Source organism: Lissotriton helveticus, chromosome 7 (assembly GCF_964261635.1).
Source record: "Lissotriton helveticus chromosome 7, aLisHel1.1, whole genome shotgun sequence".
Taxonomy (NCBI): Eukaryota; Metazoa; Chordata; class Amphibia; order Caudata; family Salamandridae; genus Lissotriton; species Lissotriton helveticus.
In genome coordinates this window covers 964,670,149-964,684,560 of record NC_136068.1, presented here as the reverse complement: position 1 = coordinate 964,684,560, position 14,412 = coordinate 964,670,149, and positions in this window count along the sequence as shown.

The window sequence follows — 14,412 nt, the reverse complement described above, 5'->3', positions numbered from 1 at the left end:
ATGAACCTGGAAGTCAGCAAGTAGGTGGGTAACCCAAACTGGTGCTCCCACGGGGGATGGAGAAGGACCAGTGACAACCGGTACGCAATCATGTTTAGACACGGTTCTTTTGGTTGATTTTTTTGGTAATTTAAGTTTCTTACTTCTGGGACGCGGTTTAATGACTTTATTTACTACAGAGTGTGGGGGGGGGGATTTAGCAACCTGTGGACTATCATTTACATCTATGGCAACCTGGGCACAAGGCAGTTCAGCAAAAGAAGACGTGAGGAAAAAGCTAGAGTCAGGAGGATTAATTGTGGCTACTGAGAAATCCCCCACTTGCTGTAGCAGAGGAGCAGCAGGAGTAATTGATAATCTCCTCTCTGTGTTTTCTATGGCTGTTGCCACGACACCAATTGTCTTCTGCAGCATCTTGTCAATGGCCGTTAGGCTCGGGAGGGGTTGAGTTGGTGCGGCCTGATGCCTGGTCATAGGGCGGGAAATAGCAGACTTCAAATTTTTACCTATATGACTCAATGTTATCAGAGTGGGGGGGGGACTAATCCCACTATTCACAATGTGCCCTCCCAACACTAAAAAGGGATATTTAAATAAGCAGCCCTGTGATCAAAAATGTGTACATAGACACAGAATTGTCCTATTAAAAGTATTTCCAGTTGACAGTACCTTATAAAACGGGTCAAACTCCAAAGTAATATTTTGCATATGTTAGGGGGGGTGGCCCGGCCCAACCTCCGACGGCCGCAGATGGCCCGCCCTTTGCCCGGTCTTAGCCCGGCAGCACCCACGCGTGTCCGGTGACGCGGGAACTCTGACCTCCCGTTTGATGCGCTGGCTGGCGCAAAATCCTTGTGGCCGGCGTCAGCCGCGGGGAGCGCTGGGGGTTGTGGTCTCCCCCCTCGGCGGCCACGCACGCATGGCAGAGTGCAGCGGCGGCGGGGGAGACTGGCAAAGAACCGCTGCGTGTTTTCACGCGTCCCTCGCGACCCTGCAGCAACCACAGAAGCGATGGCAGACTAGCACCGGTGGCAAAAGGGTCCCAGGTAAGGTAGTGGAGATTCCGTCGATAAGGGTAATGATAACAAGGAGCACCCGCTCAACAGCAACTCTGACCTCCTTTTGATGCGCCAACTGGCGCAAAATCCTTGTGGGCGGTGTCAGCTGCGGGGAGCGCTGGGGGTTGTGGTCTCCCCCCTCGGCGGCCGCGCATGGATGGAAGAGTGCAGCGGCGGTGGGGGAGACTGGCAAAGAACTGCTGCGTGTTTTTGCGCGTCCCTCGCGACCCTGCAGCAACCACAGAAGCGATGGCAGACTAGCACCGGTGGCAAAAGGGTCCCAGGTAAGGCAGTGGAGATTCCGTTGATAAGGGTAATGATAACAAGGAGCATGTACATTCACACGCAAAAAGGGGCCCACACAGAAAGACCAAGTATATAGGCACCCATGCAGAGAAAGCAAAGACCTCCATCCAGCCATCAATGCACAAGACGAATTGACATATTGGTGCCTTGTGCAATGAGGCCCCAATGGAGTCTCTATGAACAAACAACTTTCAGGTGGAATGCACATAGATCAAAAGACATGCAGGCATCCATGCACAGGCCAGGAGACATACACACATGCATGGAAAGGGGCAGGGCAGAATAGTGACGGATAAGCAGATAACTCACCCACAAACATTTATGCAGCTAAAGATCTAGGCACACTGCCCCACATAGACATTAGCACTTGCGTACACTGACCTGCAGACATAAGGACACCCATGAACACATACCACCAGACAGAGGCACCCACGAACACAGGTATGCATGCAGCCATATGCACAGTTCAACACAAATACAGTTATCCATCCATAGAGACAGACACACATACTGGTACTCATGCGCTCAGCTCAATACGCATACAGGCAACCATGTATAGTGATGTGAAGGCACTGATGCACACAGACCAAGAGAGGTTCATCTATAGAGACACATAGACCAACGGATTGGTTGGAAGATGCACATGTATGCAGAACAAAAAGAGACAAAAGCAACCATGTAGAAAGAACAAAAACACATAGGCACCCATACACAAACTGCAACTAACATATAGGTGCACATGCGCCAGATCAAAATACATTAGACCGCCCGTGCACAAAAACAAACAGACACATTTCCCAGTGCAAACAAGCCAAATGATACACATTCTTGCACGAAGACTGGAGCGTGCACTCAGCTGTTGGTCCGCTGACTTGGCCTGCTGCATCTGGGGGGCTAACGCTGTGGGTCTCCCTGCCGCCGCTTTCCTCCATCTCGCGTCCGGAGACTACAGCTCCCAGGTAGCACAGCGGCCACTTCCGGTTTCTGCTAACATCGCGCCCGGAGGTGCTACTAAAGAGGATAGGCTCCCTCCGCATCGTGGGACGCGCCGGGCTAAGCCCGGGCAAAGGGCGGGCCGTCTGTGGCCGTCCGGGGCAGGACGAAGCTGGGCTGGGCAACCCCTCTTGGCTGTTGTTATATCGACTATCCAGTAAGTTTAAAAAAAGACTTTCTTATATGACTCTATTTTTAACGTAGTGTTTATACGCTTCTGGTGTCTTTGTGCAGACTAAAAACATTACTTCCTGACACCAACTGTCTGTACCCTACATACCCATAGTTCTTGGGATCAACTATCAGCATTTAAAATGTCCAAACATAAATCTACTATGGACAATTATTTAGTAAAAGTTGTGAATAAGATTAACAATGACTGGAGAAAGTCGTTGGGCCAGGAGAGTCCATCTGACTTACCTTCTATATCTCCTATTGCCGATACTGTAGTGTCTGCGGACTTTAATTGCGATTCTGACGTTATACTAACAGAAATATCAGCAACGCCGGCTCCTAACCAGGATTCCCCTGAAGCATCTGATGATATCCCGCCACGGCATTCTCCGGCCCTGAGAACAGTAAGGCCCTGTAGAAAATTACCAATTAAGCGTGGGGGAAACAATAACAAGAGAAGAGTTGAAAATACACCAAAGAATATTGTCGGCGACAATGAGACTTTGATTAAGAACAGTGCTGCTAATTTTAACACTGAGCAATTTGATTTATTAGCTAGTATTATAGAGGGAAAGCTTGAAACTATTGTTAAACCATTGGTGGACAAAATAGACCTACTTACAGCTGAAGTGTCTAGACTAGGCAGTCTCTTAGATGCACACATTGGTAAGATTGACAGCCCTAGGTCCAAAGAGAGGGGTGTACCACTCAATGACACTGTCCCGAAACCGCTTGCTGGGAGGCCCAGATTAAACAAAGTAGTTATACCAGGTCCGCCAGTGGGCTGTCAAACCGTACAGGTATCAGCGGCACCTGTAAGTATGATTGGAGTATCTGCACCCAAGAAAAGTCGTTTTATTAATCTCCCACCAGATTGTGCGCCTTATGTAGTTGTTCTTTCCAATGTTCCTCCTCTAGATCTTAGTCAGGCTCAATCCCCTCAGGAATCACATGATTCACTTAAAAATAAAACGGTCTCATGGTTGCAGAGGCACTGTGGGTTCCCAACCAATTACTCCGACCAAATTCTAACAACTAGAAGGGTAAATTGGATTGGCAACTCAAGAAAGTCCTGTAGGGGCGATTGTGTCATTGTTAATTTTAAATATCCTCAGCATGCCGCAACTGTTTTGCTTAGAGCAGCCTCTCTAACTCCGAATGAGAATGATGTACTTGTGCGCCCATTGGGTTTTTATTTTTATTTTTAAGAACCTTTATTTCAATTAGCATGAAATTACAAACACGGGCCTACAACCAGTGTGGCCGGCCGCTAATTAAATCGAGCAGAAATTAAGGAAGAAGTATCACATCAATCCGGCGCTTAAAAACAAAGCCACATCCAGGATACAGCAGAGAATCAAGACACTACGTGATACCAAGGATTTGAAATGGTTCATTTTTAAATAACCAAAAATTAAATCGAAAATCGACATCGCATTGTCATTCCCGCTCCCAACACAGTCAGCTAAAACACATTATCACTCCGAGGATGAACATAGATTGAATGGGAAAGGAGAAGAGTATCAAAGTCAGGATAAATGCAATAGTCACGTACCAAGCACGGTATGCGAGCCCCACCCCTGAAAGGGAACGTACTATGGGAGACATGAATACGACGACATCGAAGAAGGAAAAGGACAAAGGGCCATAGAAACAAAAAAAGGAACAGAAAACAAACCCATCCCCCAACCCCCCACCCTGCACCCCTGCAAAAGGCTACGGCCTACCCCCCCAGCAGCGTGCCTGTCGCCCTAAATGAGAGACCCGAAATATAGAAAAGAAAGAGAAAGGAAGAAAAAAGAATTGAGGAGAAGAGCCAGCGATTCGGTTACCCATTCCCTCCCACCCCCGCATACGAGAATCGTATAAACAGAAGCAGTATAAAAGTATAAGTATCAGCAAGCACATAAAACGCAATCAATTACAGCCCCACTAGACGTGCCCTTGAATCACCAGTAACCAGCAAGAAGTTCCTCCAAATCCCAAACGAGGTCACCTCTGGCCGCTTCTGGCAATAGTATCAATGATGAATAGTCCTGCAGACGAGATACAATTCGGTACAAAAGGTCCAATCGTTCCAATCAGACCAGGTAGCGCAGCCGCCCAACACGGTTGTAGCCACCGAGAGACAACTGGCGATGCATGGGGGATGTCGGAATGCAACAATACCCAGACCACCAACAGTCTCAAGTCCAAAGACAGGTCCGCCGAGCACGGAACGGAAAGCACAGGATGTGGGAAACACCGCAGCACAGTCCGGGCCTCATGTACCATGGATCGATGTAGCTTCTCCACTCGCTGGATAGAAAAAGGACCCGGTGAGACAACCACTTGCGAAACAGGGGTGGCAACAGTAAGCTCAGAAACCAAATCTATTCGCGCCTCCAAGGCTGTAAACTCATCCGGGGGATATAACACTGTAGCAGAGGGAGACGCATCGGCACCAACTCGAAAGCAACCCAGTCCGCTACAAAATGGCGGGTCAGCAATGGCGGCGATCCTTCCTTCCAAATCCCGGGCTCCCCGGAGCAGGGCAGTCCGCAGGGTTGTCAGTGCAGCCAAGACGTGGCCACGCGTAAACGTTTCCCCACATTGCCAAACTCAGGGGGTCTCAAGTTCAGCAGTTGCTCTGTCCCCGGGAGGGGCGCACCCCGAGGCGCCATCCGCCATTTCAGCCATCTCGTTCTCCACCTCTTCCCCTCCACTTCAGAGTCCCGTCCGACCACTGGAGTCAACAGGCCCCACTGCTGGATCTCAACAGTCGGCGCTTGCTGCAGAAAGGAGAGTCACCGAAAGGCCGGACATGCTCCCTGCAGCTCGCCGGGAGCCACCCGCTGGATCCCGGACGGGACTATCAACATGGCTGGGCATCTCACCCAAGGGGAACCGGGCGACATGGGCTCTCTCCGGCTCGGGCAATATCTCGGGTTCACGGGGCAACCCACTATTGGGAGTGGGTTGACACCAACTCTCCCGGCTCGCGGCTCTCAGGCTCCCACTGACCGGCTTCTCATCCCGACCAGGGCCGCCAACGCTACGATCACTGCAGGGCACTCTCTGCACTCGAGGCCTTGGCTTCAGCGCCACGAAGGCCGGCAAGCAGATGGGGACGGTTCTTCGGATCTACTGCACGGTGGAGCCCCAGAAACAGACGGTAAGTGATTGCGTCCCTTCGGCAACTTAGATCAGCAAACCATGCTCAGGATTATCTTCAGGATATACGTGCGGGGAGGAAGGGCTCACGGAGCCAAGCGTTTATGCAACCGTTCCGATCGCCATCTTGGCTCCTCCAAAAAATCATTGGGGTATTTTTATAATCATCTTAGTAAGACGCTCCTTGCCATCAAAAGAAACAGACCCTTCACCCCCAACCACTGTCCAATTTTGAGGTACCAATACAGAACAGATACCAAGCTTTGAGCTCTCTGGACCAGAATGATTGACATCTAAAGGCCATTAGGCCTCAGTTGAGTATAGCCCTAAATGCCCAAGAAAAATGCTTAAGTGGGACAAGCCCTAATGCTGGTTTAACTGAGGTTGAACCCTGTGTATATGGTGTTAACTATAATATTGTCCAAGATGAACCCAAAAATTGTACTATATGAGGCACCTCTATTGTCAGCTGGAACATAGCCGGCTGGGCCTCCAAAGGGAATAAGTTGGGATGGGAGGACTTGATTAGGTCGCATGATATTTTATGTCTCCAAGAAACTTGGTGCATCACAAAACCCAGCTTTGATGGATTTGTCTGTTACAGTTTAGAAGCCTCAGAGTCCCGGCACGGTAGAGCAAAGGGAGGTCTGCTTTTTCTTTTATCTGTGGATTTGTCGCTGACAGTTGTAAAACATATAACAGTTGGAACTCATTCCCAAATTTTATGGGTACAAATGAAGGAAGGCCCAGAATTGCTTTTAATAAACTTCTATAACAATATTTTTAATAACTCACGGCACAAAGTTATAGAGGAATTAGAAAGTGCCCTCATGAATCTTGTAGCAGAAGCAAAATTTATTTTAGTTTCAAATGTATTTTTATTGAATACGTCAACAAGCATATAATGAGACCTCTCTATCATAGGTGCAGGCAAGTGGCATACATAGCGGGCAGGACAGACAAGCATGTCTTCCCTATCATGAAGGAATAAGCAATATAAGTATGCCAGGAGAGCAATGTGACATCGTAAGTGCGGCAAAACTGTTAAGCAGTCAAATGACACGAAAAGAACGACAACAACCATAAACTCCCCGCCCCCTCCCCCAGACCCTCTCCCCCCATCCCGACCAGTGTGCCCTGAAATGTCAGTGGAATCATCAATGCGCCAGGGAAGATCAGTGTGGCCGTCCGGTGGTTCACCGAGAGTCGTCGGTGGTATTGGTGAGACGTAGGATTCGAAGATACTTAGGGCATGTAATTTCATTGAACTCTTTGGATAGGAGATTCAGTAAAGGAAGCCACGTCTTCCGAAAGGCTTCTGCAGAATTAGTGAGTGTAGCATGGATGCGCTCCATCCCAAGCGTGAACCAAAGCTTATGCAGCCAACCCGTGTGCGTAGGTGTGGTTGTGGATCCCCACAGTGATAAAATGAGCAAAATTTATTTTTAATTATATTTGGTTAGGTGATTTTAATTCTTCAATTTGTCCATTCTCATTTTCCAGGGTATGTGGGGTGCAAAATAATAGTGGTGAGAATACACCCCACTTCCCTCATAATACCTATGGGGAGGCAATTAATAGTATTATGACAACTTATGATTTAGAGTTAGTGCAGCCTGTAAAAGACGCTAGTGGCCTAATCATCCCTACTTATACAGGGAGGAATACTAATTCCTATATCGATCATATTATGGTCTCTTCCAGCATTGTACCACACTGTTTGACAACGGTACCCACTTTAAGTGATCACAACTGCATTGTAATGAGAATAGAAATTTGGAAGTGCAGAAATCAGCGGGTGTCAAGAACCCTAGTTAATATTGAGCCTCATAGGGGAAATGGGACTAGGTTAAGGTAGAAAGGGGAAAAATCTGCAACAGTAGTCCCTATAATTATATCTAAATCCTTGGTAGATATTAATGCCATTTTGACATCAGGAAGTGTGTCTGTCTCTATTGTGAATAATTTTGTTAATATTAATAAAATTATTGATACCATATTTAGAGGAAACAGGCCAGGCGGGACCGCCCATGGTAAGGGTTGGTTTGACCATGTCTGCACAACCCTCCTTTCCCAATTGAAACAGGCTCTAGCCCTTAGACCTAGGGATAAGAATCAAGTTACACTCCTAAGACATGATTATAAAATGGCACTTTCCAACAGGAAGAGGGAACTGCAACAAGAAGCGTGGGACAGTTTAACGCGGGCGGCAGAAACCTCTGATAGCTGCCTGTTTTGGTCCACAGTTAACTCCACCTTTCTTAAAGATGATAAAATCCCGCAACTTTCATCCAATGTCAGTAATGATGCCTGGGTCTCTCATTTCTCAGCCATATTTCAAGCTAGTGGCCCGAATGATGTAGAGCAAAGGTATTGGCCTATAGCCCCATTAAACATCACCTTGGCAGAGGTTGAGTGTAGTATAAAGGCCAGTAAGGGGGGAAAGGCACAGGGGCCTGATGGAGTTCCCATCGATGTCTACAAGGCTCTTCCGCTGCTGTGGGGACCTATACTTACCTTGGTCCTCAATGCAGCAGTAACAGTCCTGATTCCACCTACATGGGGAGACTTGATTATTGTCCCTATCTATAAGAAGGGGGACAAGACAGCAGCATGTGATTATCGACCAATTAGTTTGCTCGACTCATCTGTGAAAATCATGAGTAGAGTGCTGCTGTCTAGGTTGGAAGACTGGGCCGACGAGAAGGGGATCCTTGTGCACTCCCAATATGGCTTTAGAAAGGGCCGTGGGACACTAGATCAATGCCTGAATTTAGATCTACTAATTGGCAAGTATACCAAGGCTAAGCCTGGTAATTTATATCTTTGCTTTGCCGACTTAAACAGTGCATTTGATCTGGTCGACCACTCCCTTCTATGGCCAGTTTTGTTAGAGCTTGGAGCACCAGAGGAAATTATTTTCTTCTTAGCTCGATTATATGATAAGATGCAGGCCTGTGTGCGCTATGGGGTAAGTGGGGAGTGTACCCCAAACTTTAGCATAAAGCGCGGAATAAGACAGGGCTGTGTCCTCGCCCCGTTGTTGTTTTCTCTATTTATTAACGGTGTAGATTCCGTTTTGAAAACAGTTAGGGCCGATGCTCCCTAGGTTGATGGGTCTAGTGTGCCAGTTCTGCTTTATGCAGATGACGCTGTGCTCCTATCACGGACCCCTATAGGTTTACAGCGCCTGATGGATCGGTTTTCTGATTTTATAGGGGAGAGGAAGCTGCTGATCAATAAGAGTAAAACCATATTATGATTTGTGGGGCTAGAACTAATAAAAATCGTGCCTTTTTTATAGAAGGGGTGAAAGTGCAGCAGGTGGAAAAATTCTGTTACTTGGGTGTTATTTTTTCGTGTGATGGTAGTTGGTCCCAGGATTTAGTAAGTGTTAGGTCAAAGATGGTAAAAAGCGCCTATGGCATATTTAAATTCGCCTCCAAGATCGGTGATAGGCGAACCAGGGATATGATGCAGATTTATAAGGCAAGGAGTGTCTCTATTGCATTATATGGGCCAGGGCTGTGGGGCTACACCAATGTAGGTTCCTTACAAAGGGAAGAAAATATCTTCCTCAAAAAACTTCTTTGTTTACCTACTTCAGCCCCAACTGACTTGATCCACAGGGAAGTTGGGGTTGCCTATTTGGGTGACCTTATTTTGTTAAGGCCTCTGATGCTTTGGCGAGCTATTTGGCGCAAGGAAGAGACAGTTTTTAATCAACTTGTCATCAAGGACTGTCTAGACCTGGATAATTGCACTAAGATACATTGGCTTAAGTATGCTGTAGACAGTTTTCAGGTTATTTATGGGCTCAACATATTGATACACCCATGTTCTGTTGGAAATATCCCTAAACAGGATATGAAAAATATTTTTATGCTGTATAGAGCCCAAAAACGTCTAGCAGCAAATGGTTGCCTTACCACAGTCCATCTTTATAATAAATACATTGAAAGTGAAGGCTTCCAGCAGTACTTGAGCCTGGTAACTAGACCAGCCCATAGGTTTGTCTTAACTAGGCTTAGATGTGGAATGGCTCACGTCCTGGTGGCCTTCCCCCAACCAAAGAAGTATCCCGTTGGCCCTTGCCCATGTGATGGGCACTCGAAACAAAGCACCCTGCACTTCATGCTAATTAGTACGCTATTTTTGAATGTTAGAGTTGTTTACTTGAAACCATTGTTTGTAAAGTATGGTATTTTTAATGTGGATGACGCCATGAAGTTGATTTATAACATGAACTCTGCGAACAAATGTTTTTATATTGCTACTTTTATATGTAAATCTATTCAGTTTAGAAAAAGTATGGTATTTTAAACATTCGTCTATTTTAATCTGTACTTGCTATATTGTAATATATTTTGCTTGTGTGCTTTTATGGTCATTGTTTATTATGTACCGAATAAAGCTTCATGAAATGAAATGACACACAGGCACCAATGCACACAGACCAAAAGACATGCATGCACCCATGCACATAGACAAAAGCAAATACAGGCAACCATGCATGATGCCCAGAAAATATAATCTTGTCCAGCATGCCAGGAAACAGTAATACGGGTACCCAAAGAACACCAGAAGGACAGGCACCTATGAACATGCTCGGAAGAAATGCAGGTACATCTGTAGACAAGCAAGAAAAGACAGGTGGGCAGACAGAAAACCACACAGTGATCCATGCATACAGAGGAACGGATACACACACACCTAAAGACACACATGGAAGATGAAACAGAGGAACAAAGGGATGGACTCAAGAGCGATGGACGGACAGATAGATAGATGATTAATTGGCGCGGTGGCAATGCATGATTAATCTCACGCCCCTTTGCAAAAGAAATCAGAATTTATGTTGAATTAAAAGGCATGGGATCCCAACAGCAGCCATTCCATCTGTGGCCTCTCCTTGAAGATGGAGTACTACAGTCGCCATGCACATGAAAACCTTGCCTTTTACTGATCATTTAGAGGCAGGTGAAGGCAACAATCAGAACATACACACTGCATGCCCATCTCATTTCTTCTCTTTGGTATAACCGGACATAGGTAGCAATGTCATTTAGTAGTTGCATATCTTTAGTACTAATAGATATTGAAATCAGGCTTGCCCGAACACTCCATGAAAGCCGAACACAGAGTGTCCATCCAGACCTGGCTTTTATTTTTACAAACCCATCTTCTCAGTTGTTTAGTCCGATTGGTGTAATTGAAAGAATCAAATACTATAATTTGTTGAATGCACTGACTTGTTATGTGGACTAAATGTTTTACATATTCGAACAATCTGGCGTCATTAATTAATTAGAATGCAGGCTGCATGGTTTAACTTTACTATGAGTATTTTGGTACAAAAATATACATTTGGTGGGTATCACTTGACAATGTAATTTGTTTCCCCCATTTAAGGAAATTAAACAGTGTCTCCATATTGACGTCCTGTCATGGCTCAGATGGAACAATCACACTTAGTACAAGGTTATTCCACTCTTTTTGCCTCTCAAATAATGGAATTACCCTTTGTTTACATCCCTTTTCAGACATAAACGGTCTTAGTTATATTACAAGAGATTGATTCAATCGAACACTAATGAGATAAGAGCTCAAATACTTTTGAAATGAATGACTGCAAGCTATTACTTCAAATGCCTGCCCAAAAAGAGATTTTTTTAAGATGAACATTGTCAGAACCTCTTTCAGGGGGCAATGAGGCTCACAAGCATTATTGGGCCCAATCGTGGGGGTAAGATAACCTAAAATTCTATTGTTTTAAATTCACTTTTATTATATTTGATTACCAATCTTTTGGAAGGCTGCAGTTCTTTTCACACGGGCGATTTGCTCCATTGACATAGGTAAAAAGCCTATTGTACTTCTTCCACCGTTAAAGGTCTAACAAGGATCTCTTTTAATCTCAAGATCTGGTTCGGATTGTGATACTAGCACATTATATAAGAGTGTGTATAAATATGCAACACTTCTTTTTTACATCATTGTTCTCTATCATTTTCAAGCCATTCCTATCACTAATCGGACAACCCTATTTTGTTCTTCCTTCTCACTGAGCCCATGTCCTCTTTTCCCAACTTTAAAATGTTTTCACAATTTCCAACCTGGAAAGCTATGCAGATCATCTCCTCTGATTGTCTTAATATGTGATATAGTGTTTCTTTAGAATCCCCAAAGTATTGCCTTTAATTCATCTAATTCATCAATATATCTAATTTCAAGACCGAGGAATCCTCTTTCCAAGACGGATAAGACCTTGCTACCCTTCTCCTACTCTGCAGAGGAGCATAAGCTACCATCTTACAACTTAAACCTGGCTTATGTGTTTCACTCACCACTTCACTGCAGGCCACCAAAACAACATTTAACACAAAATACTCATCTATAATTTACAGGGAGTAATGGACTCAACCTTTGTCCCTTGAGCATTCAGTAATCAACCCTTGAATCCAACATGCTACATTTGCTATTATTTATATAATTAATGGAGGGTGATCTGTGATGCCTGTGCAGGAGCATTCTGGCGAATGTGACTCTATGTTTATATGCTTGGGTCAGAAAAAAAATCCAATCTAGTAATTGATCAATACTACAGGGGTTACAAGGTATGACCTCTAGTTTACAAGTATCAGCTTGCTACTCCAAGCATCTTTTAGGCCAAATGCATCTGTAAACTATACAAAAGGGTGTGATCCAAATCCTCTTCTTTCACTCCCTCTGACGTGACCATCTTAATGCTCAACACTGTGCTGAAGTCTCAACTGAAGTCTGTGTTGTATATTTCTCTAATCACCACCATTCCCTCGGGGCTTCCAGTATGACATGTTCTGGTTTACTGGCAAATTTTGGGAATAATGGAGGTGTGGCATACATGTTTCACATACTATAGGTTTCACTCCTCATTGATCTGGTTACGATAACATAAATCCCATATATATCCCTCCAGACACTATTGATGTACATTTGTTATTGTATTTTCAACATAATTGCCACACCCTAGGGCCCATTAATAAATTGTGCTTGATATACTAAATTAATGTGTAACAATTCACAAAAGCACCTGATGTTTTCCATATACCCATACTCAATGTTCATACCCCTTGTCCAAATTCAAATACGCTTTTTATAAATCCTTATACTCGTGCAATCAGTACTGGGTCCACTACTCTCAAAACCTCACTTGGGTTAACATGTGACCACTTTCCAAAATAGTCTCAATATAATGTGCATGCAGTATTTAAATATATTTGTATCATAGTTTTTTAATAACCACATTTTAATGTTTTTCAAAGAGAAAACGTTAAAAAACACAGTAAACAGTTCCACATGTCTATGAAGAAAGCACAGAGTAAAATGACACACACCTGTATCACACATCCAGCCCATGATATTCTCGACCACATGCCCAAGATTTTGTCATGTTTCTGTGGGCACCCTTGCATCTCATAAATCAGTTATTCTTGGTGAGTGCACCAGTCTACTGCTCTCCTCCATTCCCCTAGCAAGGAGGGCATCAGAGATTTCCATTTGCAGGCAATGTCTCATTTGGCCACAAGTGTGGTCAGCCCAACAAAGAACTGTTCCATCCTCCGCCCCCTAACCTCCTCCAGTAGACCCAGCACTGCATTCCTGGGGTTAAGGGTAATTGGCCGGTCTAGGACCAGAGACAGTTCCCTACTAACCCCTTCCCAAAACTGGGTCAGGGCCGGACAATCCCAGACCATGTGAAAAAAAATCATCTTACGGTAGGGAGCATCTTGCACATTGAGCCTTGGGAGCCCTGCCGGCTTGGTGTGAACGCTGGGGCATCAGGTAGATAAATGAGTTGGACCATGCAAAGTTGGACAGGGATAGCCATCTCTCTAGGAGCTAGACGTGCTTCCCGCCAGTCATCATCATTGAGGTCTCCTACCTACCTCTCCCACCTTTTGCGCAGGTCTATAAAGTGACCAGGAGCGTTAATGATTAGAGAGTGGTATGTTCTAGAGATGGTGCTTTTACCCAGTTCCCCATCAGGATATTGGCATCAAGAGGGTTCAATTCTAGGATAACAAGGCTGATGTAGCTGCAGATAATGATAAATTTGGGTATGGGAGAGCAGATAGTATTTCTGCATCTCCTGGATCAACATCAAGGCATCCCCTCGACAGATGTCTTCCAGGTGGGTGATCCCTGTTTTGTTTCACTGCCCAAAGCCCTGTAGGCACCCTGTGTGGTTCAGCCATGTTCCCTGTAATGTCACTTGAGTGCAATCAGGGAGTGACTGGGAGATGGGAGTCCCGTAGAGCAGGCTCAGAAGACTGCTGAGGCCCAAGAGGTGCATTCTGCCCAATAGGTAGGGTTGTCCCAACCCCAACTAAACCAGTCTTTTTTTGTCACAATTTGGGCAGTCAGGTAGTAGGTGTTTCTGAATCTTTCATCTCCGTCAAAGGAAGATTGCCTGCTGTTAACAAAGGCCACTCTGCGGTGGCCCCCTTTCCAGAGAAAGGTGCTGATTTTCGATGCCAGCATGTGGAACCATCAGTTGGGAATGGGATGGGGAAAGTTTGCAAGGACATATAAAAAATGTGGGAGACACATCATTTTAAACAGTGGTACTCACCCCAGGGGATTCAACGTCAGCCTCTCCATTTCTGCAGGGATTTAAATCACCTCTGTCATGAGGGGGTGTAGACTGAGACTCAATGCCAGTGTCGAGAGATGAGAAATGTGGTTG